General features: G+C 53.6%; 1 long non-coding RNA gene across 2 annotated transcripts; it reads right to left on the bottom strand.

Annotated features, from left to right (window-relative positions):
• Nucleotides 1–320: 320 nt before the first annotated feature.
• Nucleotides 321–14,677, bottom strand: LOC127487273 (uncharacterized). Of its 2 annotated transcripts, none has more exons than XR_011386888.1 (2): nt 13,479–14,677; nt 321–13,265 (listed from the first exon to the last, which is right to left on the bottom strand). It is a non-coding gene; the product is annotated as an uncharacterized lncRNA (long non-coding RNA). The 2 variants fall into 2 exon arrangements; XR_011386887.1 differs by having other exon boundaries at nt 14,034–14,677.
• Between the last annotated feature and the right edge of the window lie 4,237 nt (nt 14,678–18,914).

The following is an 18,914-nucleotide window of genomic DNA, read 5'->3' as shown; positions in this document are numbered from 1 at the left end:
GGGTTTTGTGGCAATGTCTCCCAGGTACGCCCGGAAACACGGCGTGTAGGCGTCCCTTGGTGCAGTCGGGTTGACGCTGTAGTCTGTTACATTGTTTATACTGTGTGGTCATCCGCGGCTCTCACACTCAGCGCAGCGCTGTTTGTTTTCCTGCCTTCGTTTGGCACTGCAGCCCAGCGCCTTAGCGCGGTGCCTGGCTGATAGTAGGCGCTCGCTAAATGCTTACTCCATGAACAAATCCAACGCCTGCGTTTTGATGTGCACCTAGCTAAAAATCAAGACAGCTCCTGGGGGGCTTCAACAGACATGGCCATGTGTTCTTTCTTCTTTTTAAAAATATTTATTTATTCATTTGAAAGGCAGAGTCACAGAGAGAGAGAGAGAGAGAGAGAGATGCAGACAGAGCTTCCATCCGTGGGCTCACTCCTCAGATGGCCACAATGGCTTGGGCTGGGCCAGGCCGAAACCAGGAGCCAGGAGCTTCCTCTGGGTCTCCCACATGGGTGCAGCGGCCTGAGTACTTGGACCATCTTCTGCTGCTTTCCCAGACCATTAGCCAAGGAGCTGGACTGGAACCCGTGCCCATATGGGATGCCAGTGCCATAGGCGGTGACTTTACCTGCTGTGCCTCAGCACTGGAGCCCAGGATACCTTCTTCTAACCGACAATGTCACACAAAGACCGTGTCGTCATCAGGCTGTGAGGACCCCAAAGATGAGGGTCTCCTTCTTCATCTGTGTATTTCTCCCCAGGTGCACAAGCTTAAGCAAGAGGCAGGGTACTGTGATGTGAACACTGGGGTGGTTTTCACAGACTTGAAGAATGGAAGCCTGGAAGCTGTGGGCCTGCCTGGGGGTGGGGCAGCCCTGTTGTCACAGCCAAGGCAGATCACTGGAGAAAATGCGTAGTGGGGGTGAGCTGGTGTGGACGGCTCATCCGGTGAGAGTCAAGGCAGAAGAGACCGGTGGAGCTGATAGAACAAGAGAGGGGTGCTTCTATTATTTAAAGAGACAAAGGAGACCAATGGAGCATAAAACCAACAGCCTAAACATCAAAGGTTGGTAGGAGATGGTAAGGGAAGGAGGAGAGTATTGGAGTTAAAGCCGCCTTAATGCCACGGATCCTGCATTAGTTAGCTTTCCTCAGCACCTGAGAACAGCAGCCAGTGGAGGACGAAGGTTTATTTCAGATCACAGTTTTGGATATTCATAGTTTAAGATTACACTGACGTCTGATGAGGGTGGTGGTTGGTGGAGTATGTGCAGAGGGAGGACCGTGTGGTGAGCCAGGAAGCTGGGAGAGAGACAGGAAGTACACACGCACTCTCCCTCTGTGTGTCTGTCCTTATAAAGCCATCGGGATTTGATCTTGGGGGCTCCACTTCAGCAACCTGATCTGGTTCAATCACTCCCCAAAAGGCCCTCCCTTCAGATGCTAAAATTGGATTAAGTTTCTACCCTCTCAGCACCATTGACATAAGATGGTAGGATTTAAACATATGCACGAGTTGGGAGCCAACTCAAGGTCAAACTAGGGCGGGTGCTGTTGCAAAGCTGCCACCTGCAGTGCCGACATCTCATATGGGCACCGCTTCCAGTCCCGGCTGCTCCACGTTTTTTTTTTTTTTTTTTGACAGGCAGAGTGGACAGTGAGAGAGACAGAGAGAAAGGTCTTCCTTTGCCGTTGGTTCACCCCCCAGTGGCCGCTGCGGCCAGCACGCTGTGGCCGGCACACCGCGCTAATCCGAAGCCAGAAGCCAGGTGCTTCTCCTGGTCTCCCATGTGGGTGCAGGGCCCAAGCACTTGGGCCATCCTCCACTGCACTCCCGGGCCACAGCAGAGAGCTGGCCTGGAAGAGGGGCAACCAGGACAGAATCCGGCGCCCCGACTGGGACTAGAACCCGGGGTGCTGGCTCCGCAGGCGGAGGATTAGCCTATTGAGCCGCAGTGCTGGCCGGCTGCTCCACTTTTAATCCAGCTCTCTGCTATGGCCTGGGAGAGCAGTGGAAGATGGCCCAAGTCCTTGGGTCCCTGCACCTGCGAGGGAGACCCGGAAGAAGCTCCTGGCTCCCGGCTTCTGATAAGTGCAGCTTCGGCCATTACAGCCAATTTTGGAGTGAACCAGTGAATGGAAGGCCTCTCTCTCTCTCTGCCTCTCTATCTCTGCCTCTCCTCTCTCCTCTCTCTGTGTAACTCTTTCAAATAAATAAATAAATCTTTTTTTAAAAAAAGGTCAAACTACAGCAATTTCTATAAGTTGTCAATAGGTACTGTTTACAGTTGAGACTCTAAGACAAAGTGGAGGGGCTGGCGCTGTGGTGTAGCAGGTAAAGCTGTTGCCTGTAGTGCAGGAATCCCACATGGGCACTGGTTTGAGTCCCGGCTGCTCCTCTTCCGATCCAGCTCTCTGCTGTGGCCTGGGAAAATGTAGAGGATGGCCTGAGTCTTTGGGCCCCTGCACCCACGTGGGAGACCTGGAAGAAGCTCCTGGCTCCTGGCTTCAGATTGGTGCAGCTCCGGCCATTGCTGGCCACCCCGGGGAGTGAACCAGCAGATGGAAGACATCTCTCTCTCTCTCTCTGCCTCTGCCTCTCTGTGACTCTGCCTTTCAGATAAAGAAATAAATCATAAATCTTAAAAAAAACCACAAAGACATAGTCGAATCAGTGCTTTTGGCTTTGTCAGCTAGACATCAGAAGAAAACCCCAGACACTTCCACATGGATGCCATCAAAAAGTGGCGTTACGGGTTGTTTGGGGAGGAAAGAGACAGTGTGGCTCCCCATAAGCTTTTCTATACAATTTACTTTTTTTTTTTCAACTGAAAGGCAGTGAGACAGAGACAGAAAGAGAGAGAGAGAGAGATCTTCCATCTGCTGGTTCATTACCCCCAAATGCCTGCCACCGCTGGGGCTGGGCCAGACTGAAACTGGGAGCTGGGAACCCATCCGAGTCTCCACATGGGTGACAGGGACCCAGCCGCCAAGGGTCTGCCTTAGCAGGAAGCTGGGACTGGGAGTGGAACCCAGGCACTCAGATGTGGATGTGGGGTCTCAACCCTCCTCTTAACTGCTAAGCTGAACACCCACCTCTGCACCTAATTTGATTTAAAAATCCCCACTCGGGTTTCTTTCCTTTTTTCTTTTAAGATTTATTTATTTATTTGAAAGTCAGAGTTACACAAAGAGAGGAGAGGCAGAGAGAGAGAGAGAGAGGGAGAGAGAGAGAGAAAGGTCTTCCATCTGCTGGTTCACTCCCCAAATGGCCACAATGGCCAGAGCTGTGCCAATATGAAGCCAGGAGCCAGGAGCTTCTTCCAGGTCTCCCATGCGAGTGCAGGGGCCCAAGGACTTGGGCGTCTTCTACTGCTATCCCAGGCCATAGCAGAGAGCTGGATCAGAAGAGGAGCATCTGGGACTCGAACTGGCACCAATATGGGATGCCGGCACTGCAGGAAGTAGACTTACCCACAACGCCACAGCGCCACCTCCTACCCCCCATTTGGTTTTCTTTTTTTTTTTTAAATTATTTATTTATTTATTTATTTTTTTGACAGGCAGAGTGGACAGTGAGAGAGAGAGACAGAGAGAAAGGTCTTCCTTTGCCGTTGGTTCACCCTCCAATGGCCGCCGCGGCCGGCGCGATGCGGCCGGTGCACCGCGCTGATCCGATGGCAGGAGCCAGGAGCCAGGTGCTTTTCCTGGTCTCCCATGGGGTGCAGGGCCCAAGCACCTGGGCCATCCTCCACTGCACTCCCTGGCCACAGCAGAGAGCTGGCCTGGAAGAGGGGCAACCGGGACAGAATCCGGCGCCCCGACCGGGACTAGAACCTGGTGTGCCGGCGCCGCTAGGCGGAGGATTAGCCTAGTGAGCCGCGGCGCCGGCCCCCCCATTTGGTTTTCTAATGGGGATCCACAGTAACCGCACCCCCCAGTGATCTGGCCAGCCTGCCCCGGCCTCCCAGGAGTGACAGCGTCTTCTCTCAGCAGAAAGCCCCTTCTCATCAAAGAGTTCCCCTTTTTGCTTTAGGCTGCCAGCTCCCCCTCCATCTCTAGAAAGACTAACTACCCCTTGCCCCAAACCTTCCATTCTCCATACCTTTTCCGGGCTGCGGCAGAATGCCCCCACTGGGGTCAGGTGGGAACACAGAAAGAAGGGCTCCACGGTGAGCTGCACCACTGCCGCGAGCCGTCTGCCCAGCGCTTGCAGGATTCCTCCAAACCGCAGGCCTCGGGCAGTGGGAAGGCGGCGCCGAAGATCAGACTCTGTCCTGCCAATCACAGCTGTGGTTTGACAGAGTCTCTGAGATGCTAAATGACCAGGCAGGTGTGTTGGGAAGAGACAGGATCTGGGGCTAAGAGTGGGTTTTAGCTGCGACTGCTTGTCTTTGCCCTACACAGTCCTCTGATGCTTGTCCATATAGCTACCTCACTATGAAGGCGGAAAGAGAGAGGGGGCCCGCGGGGCCTGTGATACCTCTGAAGCCTTGGAATCATTTCACCAAACGGTCCACCCCTCCTTCCTTCCAAATGCATGGAGCCCTTTTGTGATGCGCCCTGTTCCAGGTGTTTGCACACAAGAGGTTGCTTCCAAAAGTTCATGGGAAATGCATATCATTAAAAAAAACCCCAAACTACACATATGATGTGTGAAATCAGATCATCTAAGTTCATGAGTGGGAAGCCACACCTCCCTCGCTCTGTGTTGCCATGTTCACCTACCTGCCGATCAGAAAGTACTTCCTCTTCCTCCCCCAGGAAGTACTTCCTCTTACCCGAGGGCTTGGGGTCAGGGCCATGTGAACACTCCCATTTTTCTAAGCTCATGAAAAGCTGTGTAAAACGGAAGCTGGGGCTCTCCTCCTCGTGAACTCAGGACGAGCAGAGCAGGGTGTGGAAATTACCCTTTACCTTCCCTGGCCCACTCTCCCTAAGTAAAGCCCTCACGTGCCTGGGTATTTTCTCACTTTGTAATAAGCCTTATCACACTGCACGTCGTGTTTGGGCCTTTACTTAGAACTCTTCTCTACGTGAAAGGCGAGAGTCTGGAATATTAGTTGAGGTCCAACCTGGCCCATAACACACGGATTCCAGATGTTTTTCAACTCTTGTATTATCTCATTTAATTTCTCATTAACTCACTCCCAGGACCATGCTGAGTCATACTGGCTCCTAAGGCAAAAAGTGCCAATCTGTACCACCGATGCTGTGTTCATTTGCTATTTTGTTCATTGCAGATCCTTTTGCATTACTTTTGATCTTTAAAAATACATTAAAACATTATTTAAGAGGTTTTTTGGCATTGCTTCAATTTTGTGCCCGAGGCAACTTACCTCACCCTGGTCTTAGCTCTGCTCATGACTGTATGAGGCAGGGATTAATCTTAACTGCGTTTCACTTCCGGAATATCAGCCAACATACTCATGCGCCCCCAGGTTACAAACTAAGAAGGGCTTAGAAGTATAATTTGATCCAAGGTTCTGTGACTTCATATTACTCTATCACACTACCAAGCAATCAATCTTTTAACTTGGGAGGCAGAAGGGAGATGGAGAGACAGAAAGAAAAATCTCCCATCTGTTAGTGCACTTCTCAAATGTCCACAATAGCCAGGGCTGGGCTGGAGCCAGGAGCTCCGTCAGGATCTCGCACACGGGAGGCAGGAACCTGATGACTTGAGTCATCACCTGTTGCTTCCCAGGGCCTGCATGAGTAGGAACCTGGAGTCAGGAGCGGAGCTGGGACTCGAACCCAGGCACTCTGGTATGGGATGTGGCTATCTTTTTTTTTTTTTTTTTTTAAGATTCATTTTATTTGAAAGAGTTACAGATGGATGGGGGGAGGAGGAGAAGGAAGAGGAGGAGGAGGAGGAGGAGGAGAAGGAGAGAGAGAGAGAGAGAGATCATCCACCTGCTGGTTCACTCCCCAAATGGCTGCAACAGCCAGGGCCGGGCCAGATGGAAGCCAGGAGCCAGCAGCTTCTTCTGGGTCTCCCACCCGGGTGCAGGGGCCCAAAGACTTGGGCCATCTTGTACTGCTTTTCCAGGCCACAGCAGAGAACTGGATCGGAAGTGGAGCAGCCGGGACTTGAACCAGCACCCATATGGGATGCCAGCACTGCAGGTGGTGGCTTTACCTGCTCCGCCACAGCGCCGACCCCGTGTCCCACACTCTTACCTGTTTGCTTCTCAGGAGCCAGGCCAGAGGCTCATGGAGGGAATTCCACACGAAGCCTCTGACACCCTGTGCTGTCTGCTCAAAGCTGCTTCTTAATGTGTCCCATGCTAATCGCGGTGGGCGTGTCCCCAGTTCCCGAGTGGGAGACCCAGCGGAGAGACAGCCCAGTGAACCTATGGTGAGGTGATGGGGAGTGGGAGGAGGCAGCGGAGTGACAGCCTGCCAACGTGTCACTCACAGGTGATCGGAACCCCCAGAGGAGCGGCGGGTCTGGGGAGCTTCCTGCGGGCTGCTGGGCCCACTCCCCATCTGCGCAGATGCCCAGTAGGCTCCAGACAGCAGAGGGCGCTGGCGCCGCTGGAGCTCAGGCCCATGACGCACGTGCGCGGGGCGGGGGAGGGGGCGCAGCCCTAACACTCAGCGCCTGGGCTGCAGCCACGTCTCTGCACCTGCTCTTCTGCAACCGGTTCTCGGGGCCACAGCAGGCCATCGTGCTCGGCTCCAGCTTCCCACGCATGCAAACCACAACAGCTGTCCACAGACGCTTCCAGCCCTGTCCCGACCCTCCACAGTCCAAGTCCTGGCTGCGCCACTTCCGGTCTGGCCTCTTCCAACTCTTTGGGGCCTGGAAGAAGCTTCTGGCTCCTGGCTTCACCGTGGCCCAGCCCTGGCCATTGCAACCATTTGGGAAGTGAACCAGCAGATGGAAGATCTGTCTGTCTCTGCCGTTCGCTCTCTCTCTCTGTAGCTCTGACTTTCGAATAAAGACATACATCTTAAAAAAAAGAAAGAAAAAAGAAAACCTTCTGCTGGCCCTCTGTCCCTGTCCTGGGTTCCCTTGTTGACCAGTTCTAGACCTGTGCCAGTGCCCGTGCGAATGCTGTGATTCCTGGGAGACTTTCTCTGCTCCTAAAACAGGATTCCAAACTCTACGTCCACCTGCGGGCCCCCTGGGCCAGTGTGCAGTCCAGGGACCCCACTGCTAAGCTGTCAGAGCCACCATCCTGCCGCCTCCCCCTCCAGCCCCTGCCCATGGCTCCTTGCTGTGGTAGGAGTTGCGTGGGAACTGTTGGGTGCATGAATTCTTTATCAAATGCTTCATTCTGCACTTGCTTTTCTTCTTCATCACCGTCATCATCATCATGGCCGTCATTGGTATTGGAGAGGCTGGTTTGCTCCCTGCACGCCCACACTGGCCAGCAGCCAGGCACCCCCTGCGGGTCTCTGATGCGGGTGGCGGGAGTTCAGTTGCTTGAGCCACCACTGGGACCCCCCCAGGGTGCACATTAGTAGGATGCTGGGGTTGGAAGCAGAGCCAGGACTCAAACCAGGCGTTCCAGTCCGGGGTGTGGGCGCCGGCCCAGCGTGGTGTCTTCCATCACCGATCACCGGCCAGGAGAGGCCCGTGGGCGTCTGCCGGATTTGGGGTGGGGCCCCAGGGCCTGCATTCTAACTGCTTCTCTCAGGCAACTCTTGGGCACATTGAAAACAGAGACTCGCTCTACCTTTATAAGCCGCGGAGAAAATCCCCGCTGTCTCCATGTTGTCACAGTCCGCAGTCAAAGTCTTGTCCAAGAATCCCCCAGACCACGGGTCTCCGTCAGGGGGGGCTCACGGGTGGAGGCGAGAGTGTGGGGGAGGGGCTCTCTCCTCTCCCTAAGGGCCCCTCCTCTTGGCATTTGACCTGGTCCTGGTAGGCAAGATCCTATCAGGCGCAAGAGCCAGGTGCGGCCAGAGGCCTCCCTGGAAGCCAGCCCCTCTCCCCACATCCCCAGGGCCCCCCCTCCCCCGCTGGGTGTGCCATGCACCTTGCAGATGTGATAATGAGGGGCCTAATTTGCTGTGCTGACAGATAACAAGGAGATGCAGTTTTTCCTGGAAGGCAAGTGCCAGCTGTACTCACAGGGTGCCTGCAGCTCCCCCTCCCCCTGCGGCCCCCCACCCGCTCAGCTGGAACTAATTAGGCTTGCCGCACTCCATAATGAAGGCTAATAAACGCCTAATGGACAGTCTTGAGCAAACAAGCCCCAAAGGCTGTAGCAAAACCTGGATTGCCACTGACCCCCGCCCCACCCCCACCCGGCCATGGCCTTGGGGAAAAGGCCTGTGCAGGAAGCCAGGACAAGTGAAGGGGCTCTTAGCAACTTATCACGCACCTGGAGCCAGAGCCAGGCCCTGGTGGCCATCGCTTTCTTTGCCCAGCCTGGCGGCAGGTTCGCCGTTGACAGCTGAGGTCCTCGGACTGTCCGCGTCTTCGTTTGAAGAGACAGAAACACGGTGGTGCCAGCTGATGAACAGGAGCTGGGCGGCGTCAGACTCCCTTGAGGCTCTCTTGTGCTCTCCAAGCCTCCGGTCTCAAGGCGCGTCCCAGATGGATTACATTCACCCGACTTTTAGTGGCTTCCAGTGTGCAGTTAAGATCGCGATGCTAGCATTTTCTCTGTTTTATGTGCATATAAAATATTCCCCAAGAATGTGCTTTTGGATGCAAAGTTTGATCCAATTTACAATTTTATAGAGTTTATAAAAACATAAGAAGTTTGTTTTCTGGGTGTCTGAGACCCTGTTGGTCTTTACAGTAAACTTGGAAGGCTGTCAGGGACTGGAATTGCCACCATGTGAGGGAGGGACCCAGGACCTTAAACTGATGAGCCCGGTTATGTAAATATGGAAACATCCCCTCGTCTCTTGGGGTGAATGAGATACTGATGAATGGAATTAAAAACAATCCTGCGGTCTTGGATCAGATGGGAAATAGTGGGTGTTTTTTGTCTTTGAAGAGCTGAACAACAACAACAAAAAGAATCTTGCAAATTGAGCTTTCGTGGTTTTGGAAGGCAGGAGCAGGCAGCTTCTCTGTGTTGGTTCGTGGGGCACCGGGCATCGGCGCACTCCACCAGGTGTGCATGGGAAGCCAGAAGTGGGTGGCTGAGGAGGGAGGGACGCTCCCAGGGGGTGGGGACCAGGCTCTTTCCAGTCTCCAGTTCCCTCCGTACCTGGGCAAGGAACCGCAGCGGTTGGGACCTTGACCTTTGCTTCTAACCAAAGAGGGTGATGCTTAATGTCTCTGGCTTCCAGCTCTCAGATGGCTGCAATGGCCAGAGCTGGGCTGAAGCCAGGAGCCAGGAGCTTCTTCTGGGTCTCCCACGTGGGTGCAGGGGCCCAAGGACTTGGGCCATCTTCCACTGCTTTCCCAGGCTATAGCAGAGAGCTGGACCAGAGTGGAGCAGCCGGGACTCGAACTGGCACCCATATGGGTAGAGGCCAAACCCACTTTGGCACAGCACCGGCCCCATGTATCCACTAAGTTAAAGCGTGTCTGGAACTGAGCTCTTCATTGGGGGACTTGGTTCTTGGAAAAATCAAGTTGCATAGCAAGCCTTCGCGTGGCTCCATTTGGCTTCTGCCCTGGCATTTTTTTCTGGTGCCATGCGTCCCAAGTCCTAAAGACAACAGCTCCTTTCCTTTAAGAGGTGTTGGTCAGGCACAGCTTTTGGATATCACCGTGAGCATGCAACAAGGTGGTAAAGAATGCTTTTGCTAAATGAATGGAGACTGGCTTGCTTTCCAGAGCCTGCTCCGGCTCCAGCAGCTCCCCCGTGGCGGCCATATGCCTTAGAAGAAGAGGAAGCTTCCCAGTGCCCCTGTCTAGGCTCCGGCTACCGAGGAAGGCCAAGGTCGTTTAAGGAGGAGCCTCTGCCTGCACCTGTCCGAGGCTGTCTCCTGGAGGGGAGAATTTCAGCTCTCAGAAATGCCGAGGGCTGGCGCTGTGGCTCTGTAGGCTAAGCCTCTGCCTGCAGTGCCGGCATCCCATATGAGCACCAGTTCAAGTCCCGGCTGCTCCTCTTCTGATCCAGCTCTCTGCTCTGGCCTGGGAAAGCAGTGGAAGATGGTCCAAATGCTTGGGCCCCTGCACCCACTTGGGAGACCTGGAGGAAGCTCCAGGCTCCTGGCTTCAGATCGGCCCAGCTCCATCTGTCGTGGGAGTGAACCAGTGAATGCAACACCTTTCTCTCTGTCTCTCCCTCTCTCTGTCTGCCTCTCAAATAAATAAATAAACATCTTAAAAAAAAAGAACTGCAGGAAGTATGGAGCTGTGCCTATTTCACATCCAGACCGAATGGGTGAGGCTCAGAGGTTGGGCGACCTGGGGGATCACCCAGGCGCCCAGGTCTTCTGAGAGAGACTGCTGGCGTCTTGCACGTGCACATGTTGGAGGTGGCTTTGTGTGTGTGTGTGTGTGTGTGTCGGGGGGCAGGTGGAGGGAGAGAGGGCATGTGAGTTTATCATCAGGGCTGCTGGGCTAATCACCTCCGACCTGGGGACTCACAGCCGTGCAAATGTGCATTTTCACGGTGCTCTATTCTGGAAGATGGAAGTCCATGTGCCTACAGCATGGTGTTCCCTCCAAAGGCTCCGGGGAGCGCCCTCCCTTGCCCCAGCAACACCCCACCCTCCTCAATCTGCCTACTTCTGGGTCCCCGTGACCTTTGTCTGGGTCTCTCTGGGGGAGGGGTCCTTGCTCCAGTTCTGGGCCTGCCCCCCCAGCACGATCCTGTCTCCTTCCATGACGGTGTCTGCCCACCTTTCCACGTGTGGTCAGTGTCTGAGGTTCTGGGTGCACGTAGATTCTGGGGGGATCTCTCTTCAATGAAAAAAGGCAGAGTGACAGAGAGAGAGAGAGAGAGAGAGAGCGAGAGAGCGAGCTTCCATCCACTGATTCACTCCCTAAATGCCTGCGACAGCCAGATTTGGATCAGACTGGAGCCAGAAACCTGGAACTCCATCTGGCTCTTCCACATGGGTGCAGGGGCCCAAGCACTCGGGCCGTCTTCCGCTGTTTTCCCATGCACATCAGCAGGGAGCTGGATCGGAAGTGGAGGAGCCGGGTCACGAACCGGGACTCGTAGGGGAGGCAGGCGTCACAGGCAGCGGCTTAACCTGCTGGGCCACGATGCCAGTCCCAGGAAGGCTCTGTCATAATGGCGCTCAGAGGGGGGGTGAGACCACCAGCTGGCCAGTGAAGCTGCAGGAGGCCCCCCCACCCCGAGTTGGAGTCATCCTCCCCCCCCGCCACTGCCGTTCCGTGTATGAAGGTGAAGTTGGCTTGAGCAGGGGGTGCCCTCCCACTCCACCTCCCCGGGTGCCTCCCCCTCGCTCTTGCTACACAAACCCTGGCACACTGCTTCCCAGGGAGGCGCTCTCTCCCCCTGCCTTCTTTCCCCTCACAGGTAACCAGAACTGGCTATTGGGCCCTTCCACCGTGCCTCCCCAATCAGCAACGCCAGGCACCTGCCAGGGGCACCGTTTGGGAACTGGTGACCTTGGTTTGGGCTGTGAGCCTACAGGAGAAGCTGGCTGAGGGGATTAGGAGAAAATGTGTCACCACAAAAGTTGGAAGCGACTGCTCTTCTTTCTCCTTGGCCTCGGGAGATGACACTGGAAGGACCCTTTTCTTACCCAGCACAAGGAGGCCCCCAAGTCCCCTCCTGTCCCCTCCTGCTTCCTCAGAGGAAGGGGACATCAGACGTGGACCTGCAGCCCTGGCTGCTCTGTCTCCTGGGTTTGGGGCCCTCCCTTCTGCTCTCCAATCCTGGGCACCTAGCGTGCTCATGGCTGGTTCCATGCCTGGACGCTCCCAGCATTCTGTTTTGCGATTTGTCCCTGGTGACCCCTCTTGCTGTTCAAGGAGGGGGCTCCCGAGGTGGGAAAACTTCTCTTAGGATTGGAACGGGGACCTCAAGGTGGCCCTGAAAACTTGTACAGGCCATGGCGGGAGCCAGCCACCCTTCATGGCTGAGGATCTGTCTCCAGGCAGACTCCCTGGGATGCCCTCGAGACCCAAGTGCTTTGAAGGAAGCCGGGAAAGACATTCCTGGAAACGACCAAGAGGCCAGCTACGTGGGGTGAGCAAGAGGTGAGAGAGGGAGGAAGCGTGGCGGAGGATGCTTTCATTTAGCTCGTGATGAAGACAAGATAGGGAGTTAATAGCCTTAGGCTGTACCCAGCAAAGCTGGGCTAACAGCTGGCGATAAACCTCCATAGCCACGTGGTGCTCCGGACACTGCAAGGGGCGATTCCTGGGCTCCTGCCAGCCTCACTCAGAGCTGCAGGGCTGGGGGTGGGGGTGGGAGCGTTCCAAGGCCAGTGTGGGGCCTTGGGAGCAGGTGGAACGTGGGGACCTGAGAACGCTCCTGCCACGAGGAAGGGCTCTTCCAGCGGCTCCACGTGGCTGCTTGTCCCTCGAAGAGGATGTCCTGGCTGAGGTCCAGCCCCACCGCTCTCTGCACCCCACTGGGAGATGAAAACCCCAAGCCAAACAAATGTGGGAGTGGATTTCCAGGATGCCTTTGGCAGAAGCTGTCAAAACAAGCATCTTAACGAGGCAGTGTGGAAGAGCAAAGGCGCTAGGCGGAATCGTTCCTCCAGAAGGTTCTGGAAAAGGAGGGGGGTCTGTCCTCCCGCTCTCCCAAACTATCACCCAACCCCGGTGCTCTTCTGTCTTCTCCGTGCACCGCCCGTGGCAAGAGGGACAGGGTGGTCCTGGGCTCCCCTTCTCTCCATCCAGTTACTGTTCCCAACTTCTCCCTAGAGGCCCCCATGCTGCGCTCTGGAACGCCCGGGTAATTTGAACCTGCGTCTGTGGATTGCTCGGTCTGTGTTTACGGAGGGCAGACAAGCTGCAAGAGACAGCGCTGGATTTGTTATTCCTAAATCAAGCCAGCTGTGCTCTCCTGTCTGCAGCTGCTTGCTTGCTTCCCTCTGCAAACGCCAACTGTCACTGCCGCTTGGAGCCACTTGTCTTCCCAGACCTGTCTGCTTCCTACCAGCCAGCAGCGGTTCCTCCTGGGTGTTTTTTCTCCACCAGCTGTTCCCTTACAAGATGTCGGTTTGTTGGGTCAGCCGCCTGGCTCTGGAGGTGAAGGCTGAAGCTCAGGAACCACGGAACCTTCTAGAAGCTTGCTTGGGGGGGGGGGTGTGAGGAAGGGGAGCCAGAAGGGAGCAGACCGCCCCTTCCTCCCATCTTTCTTCCCAGCTTCTTCTTTTAGAAACCAGAAGTTTATCTCCAGGAAATTTGAAGCCAAGAATTCCTTTGAGAGGTGGAAAGAAAAACAGACACAATTTGCCACTCATTGGAAGCAACATCAGAATGCCATCATAGGTTAAAAAAGGGTTCAATGACATTTCAAATTGATGATGTTTAGCTTGTCACGTCAAAAGGAACGCCTGCTTCTGAGGTGGTCCATACCCACGTTTTCTCCCTTGGACTAAGTTCCTTGGGAGCGGGGAAAGGGTCATCTTACCAAGGAAGTGTGTTCCCAGCACATCCGCATTAAGCACCTGCTCCCTGCTCTGAGCTCAGTGTGCTCCCAGAGAGCACAGGTCGACTCAGCACACAGCCAGGGAGAAAGATGGGCTGTGTTCCCTCGGACAGTGAGGCGCTGGTTGAGGCTCCCCGACAGACAGGACCATGGGACCTCAGGGCAGCAACTAAGGGCGGGCTGGGGCTCATCAGATGCAGACGGGGCTTGGGGTTAGGATGAAGGAATGGTAATAAAGGAATATGAGGGGGTGTTGGCCCAGGGTGCAACGATGAACTCCTCTCTGCTCTCCTACAAACCACCCCACACAGCTTATGGGGACCTTTGTTGCGTATACTGTTGGCCAGTTTCCACGGTGTCAGTATCCCCATCATGGTCGATTTCAAGTGACCAACATGAGGTCACCAGAGTCAGGATGAGATATGGTTGTGAAAGTTGTCAGAGCCAAAATGTAGTCAGCCCCCCTCCCCAAATAAAGCCGGACCCCTCTCCCCCCAAAATAAAGCCAGAGGCCATCAAGGAAGAATCCTCACGCACATACGCCTTGCAGGGGCTCTTGAAAACCCACGAAACCATTCCCAGCATTCCAAATAAGTCACTTCTACTTGGATAGAGCCGTCTCCCCAGCGACAGCCGCTTCGCGAGTGACCGCCGACTCCCGCCGCGGAGCCAGTGAGAAGGATCTCCAAACAACACGCATGAACTTGTCCTCTCGATCTTGCCCCGGCCTCCTCGCACCCTCCTGGGGCCCACCGGGGCTTGCATATTCCAGATGGCAATCCCTTGCTGTCCCCCCAAAAGAACTCTGTTCTGGAGAGCGGGTGTCTGTCGCCCACATTGGCCTGACATTGCTGTGGTTTGATGCGAGCCTTGACCTTCACGTGTTGGAAACCCAATCCCCTGGCAGCCGCATCGGGGGTGGCAGGATTAACGACGTCACTTCCGGGGCATCATTATGACGTCACTTCCAGAGGCATCACTTCCGGAGCGGGTTCATTGACAGATGCTGGTTCCTCCATCTTGGATTTTCTAGTCTCCAGGGCCACTGCATTTCTCAACAGGGTTGGGGAGTGTCAGGAGGGATTCAAAATTCAGTGAATCTGCAGCAGGCTGATTTGTAAGATGATGGCTGTGTGTGGCCCACGAATGAAGTTCTAAATCTGTGAAAGGCCCTCGCAGAAAACAGGTTCCCCTTTCCTGATCGAAAATGACCCCGCCTGTGGCGTCCTATTACGAACAGACCGAGACAGAGGCACGGTAGGGCCACCATGAAGCCGCGCTTCGGCTACCCCTGACTCCACAGCACAACCGTGCATGGGGGCTGGCACTGTGGCACAGCAGGGGCCGCTGCCTCAGGCAATGCTGGCACCCCATAGGAGCGCTGGCTCAAGTCCCAGGGCTCCGTGCCCAATCCAGATCCCTACTACTGCACCTGGGAGAAGATGACTCTAGTGCTTGGGTCCCCGCCACCCATGTGGGAGACCCGGATGGAGTTCCAGGCTCCTGGCTTCAGCCTGGCCCAGCCCTGGCTGTTGTGGTCATTTGGGGAGTGAACCAGTGGTTGGAAGATTCTCTCTGCATTCCTGTGTAACTCTGCCTTTCAAATAAATGAAAAAAAAAAAATCCAGATTTAAGAAAAGAACAGATGTGGATAACAGGCAGTCAGATAATGAGATAGTGATGAGATTTTTTTTCCTCCTCAGACTTATAGTCTTCATTTTTTAATCCATTCAAGTAAGGGTATATATTTACGGGGAACAGCGTGGCGTTTTAGTACTTGTGTACCGGTACAATATGTGCTGATGAGAAAGCGATGGAGTTTTGAGCACTTAATTGCGTTTGAGCTTACATGACTTCGCTCTTCCTTAGCGATCGGCTCACAAAATTCCTGAATATTTGGTGATCTGCGCTTAGGAGGAGCTCTAGCACACAGAGAGGCATGGGATGATGGTTTCGACAGGGTTTTTGCTGGGCGTTACACCAGTGAAATGCCTTTGGCAGCATCGGTGCTAATTTGTCTAGCCCGGGAGCTCTGTTTTGCTCCTTTTCGCATTTTAGCTTCTTTCCAGCTGGAGCTAATCCGAGCGACTCAAATTGCAGGCATCCCAGCTGCTTGCCTCCAGAACGTTTGTTGTTGTCATCGCTTGCGATCCCATGGAAGACTGCCTCTGTAACACTGAGGGAGAACGATCAACTTTTTTTCGGATAAGGATGCCTTCTGCAAGGGAATGGACTACAACTCCGCCTCCTTTTTCTTTCCACTTATGGCGTGTGGTGCTGGGACCTGCTCAGAGAACAGCACATCCCGCAGGAGACTCTTCTCAAAAGGCAAACGAATCTGGGCAGAGAGAGGGCCCACGGGAGGTTGTGTTTGTATCTCTCCAAACACAGCCTGTGCTCACGCTGGGTTTTCTAACCCATGAATGGTGACTTCTGGACCCAGTGTATGTATGTGTGGCTCAGGAAGGTGAGGACAGAGGAAACTTTAAAGGAAAAAGAAGAGAAGACCTCCACGTTTTTTTCCTTGTCCCAGTGGCTACTGAAACTACCTGCATCTCCTTGGGACATGGATGAAAATGATCTGACAGCATGGCCAGGTTGCCAGGCCAACTGCTAGAACATTGTATCTGTCAGCTTTTCATTACAACAAAGAAATACCCAAGACAACAACTGTATCAAGAGAACACTTCTGCTTTGGAGTTCTGGAGATTCAAGTCCAAGGCCAGGTGGTTTGGCCTCTATTGCGGAGGGTAGGGGCCATGGTGGGGCCCCTGGGGAGGGGCGATCATGGTGGGGTGAGGGTCTGGGAAGCAGAGGCAGCAGCTGGGCCCTGACTCAGCCTTTTGTAACCAACCTTCTCCTGAGCGCTTCCTCCTGGGGGCTCACCCCCTCCTTACTGAAGGACCTCCCGCTGGGTCCCTTCCTGAACACCATTGTTGATCAAATTTCCATCGGCTTCTGACTTTGTGGTTTAAAGTTCTGGCTGAGCTTTGGGCAAGATTGTGTTGAAGTCACAGCAAACCTCCTTTTAGGCTTTCTGAGGCCTTGGACCTCAAGCTCCTGTAAAGTCCATTAGTACTGTGTGTCTGGGCACTGGCCACAGTCCTCCTGGCAATTTCCCTTACTGGGGTTTACCACAATCGCCATGGGAGGAGAAAAAGTAGCATCATGTTATGGTGATCCATGGAGAAATCAGGACCAAGTAAAGTGGGGACCAGATCTGAGGACCTGATGAGGAGGCTCCTACAAGGGACCAGGGGCTGGCGGTGACCTGCAGGAGAACTGGGAGAGTCTCATAACTGGGGACAAGCGCCCTTGGAACAAGAATATGATTCAACATTGTCAAATACTGTCAAATTCAAGTAAGAAGAACACTGAGAATTCACTGTTGTATGTGGCAAAGTGACGGTCCTTGGTGACCTTGTATTGTATCTGGGGTTCTCCAGACAAACAGAACCCATAGGTTGTGTATACACAGAGATTTTTTTCCCTAAGGAATGGACTTATGTGGCTACCAAGGCTGGCAAGTGTGAAATTTGTACAGTGGGTGGGCACGCTGGAGATCCCAGGAGCAATGATGGTGCAGCTCAGATCTGAGGGCCGCTGGCTACAGAACTCCTTCTTGCTCGGTTGTGGTCAGGCTTTCGTTCTATTTAGGCCTCAGACAACTGAATGAGGCCCATCCGCATCATGGAGAACACATCTTGCTCACGTCAGTGTTAATCTCATCCAAAGTGGCGCCCACAGGGACAATCCAGAACAGTGCTTGTCCAAATGTCTGGGTACCGGGAACCATCACACCGTGACTGCAGTAGTTTTGGTGAAGTGCTCAGACTGAAGGTCTCATCAGAGGAAATTTGGAAGAGCATGGAGGAACTAAGGGAACATGGGGGAGGAGACAACTCATGGAGGAATTTCTGCTGGAACCGGGAAATGGAGAAACAGAGCAGTATGGGAGATGGGGTCAAGGGAAGATCTGTTTTTAAAGGTGAGAGGGATTGCAAGATACCTGGATATTGATGGAAATTTTCCAGTAGGAAGAGAAAAAAATAACCTAGAAAAGAGGGAGAAAAAGTGCAAGAAAGGAATGTTGGATCAGACACAAGGCAAGAAAAACCTGTGTCCAACTGAAGGGGTGGCTTTATGGCTAGATTGGGTAGTGGGAGGATGTGGGAGCTTGCTTCTGATTGCTTTCGCTTTCTCAGTAAACTAAAGTCGAAACCACTTTTTAAAGGGTAGGGTGGAGAGGAGGCTTTATTTTAACAGAGGCATTGATAGTAGAGCCTGGGGTGCAAGCTCAGGAAAATATGAACACTTGAGATTGGCCAGAAGGAGTCAGGGAGGAAGGCAGGGCCTCCCTCATTGGCGCAGCTTTCTCAAGGACATGAACATGAGGCTGGAGAGATGCAGCAAAGACAAGGTCAAACATCTCTTTCACTTGGGGGAAGCTGGGAGAGAGGGGGATCCTTGTCAACGATACAAGCCCCCCGCCAGTGGAGGACTGGGACCATTGCCTGTTCACCTTGTTCTCACGCTCTGTGTACTGGCGACTCTCAAACCTTGGAGCAAATGTAATAAGTGATACATAAAGGTTCAAATCCTCGGTCATTTCCCGCTGTGTCCCAGAGTCTGGACTCAGGGGAGCTCCAGAAGGGAATCACAGTTTCTCCAAGTTTCCCGACATCTAAAATCAACTTCATTCTACTTTAGCCCACTCAGAACAGCTCTGTTTTTAGTCTGCTAGAAATTCTTTTAAGAAAATGCAATGAAACTTCAAAAAGTCCATGGGAAAATGGAACTCAAAGGTAAGCTGATTTTGGTGCAAAAACATTGAAAGCCAGGCATAGTTTGTTTTTTTTTTCCTGATAATGCATTTTCCACCAAGATCAGGAAGTTCTGTGATTGTTAGGCTTTAGCAGAAGGTCAAGATACAGCTGTCAATTTTAAGTGACGGATAGAGAAAGAGGACAGGGCATGGGTATGTAGGTTTGGAGATTTAGAGTGAGAAGGAGAGAGAGAGAGAGAGAGAGAGAGAGAGAAATATCCATCTTCCATAGCTGAGCCAGGCTGAAGCCAGGAGCCAGGAGTTTCATCCAGGTCTCCCATGTGAGTACAGAGGCCCAAGACTTGGGTCATCTTCTACTGCTTTCCCAGGCACATTATCAGGGAGCTGGATCAGAAGTGGAGCAGCCTGGACTTGAATTGGCACCCAAATGGGATGGTGATGCTGAAATGTTTTCATTTAACTGAACTTCTTAGCAGTTGGAGTTGTTAACACCTTTTTTTTTTTTTTTTTTTTTTTTACAGGCAGAGTGGACAGTGAGAGAGAGAGACAGAGAGAAAGGTCTTCCTTTTGCCGTTGGTTCACCCTCCAATGGCCGCCGCGGCCGGCGCGCTGCAGCCGGCGCACCGCGCTGA

Source organism: Oryctolagus cuniculus, chromosome 2 (genome assembly GCF_964237555.1).
Source record: "Oryctolagus cuniculus chromosome 2, mOryCun1.1, whole genome shotgun sequence".
Classification (NCBI taxonomy): Eukaryota; Metazoa; Chordata; class Mammalia; order Lagomorpha; family Leporidae; genus Oryctolagus; species Oryctolagus cuniculus.
This window is presented reverse-complemented; position numbering and strand designations above follow the sequence as displayed.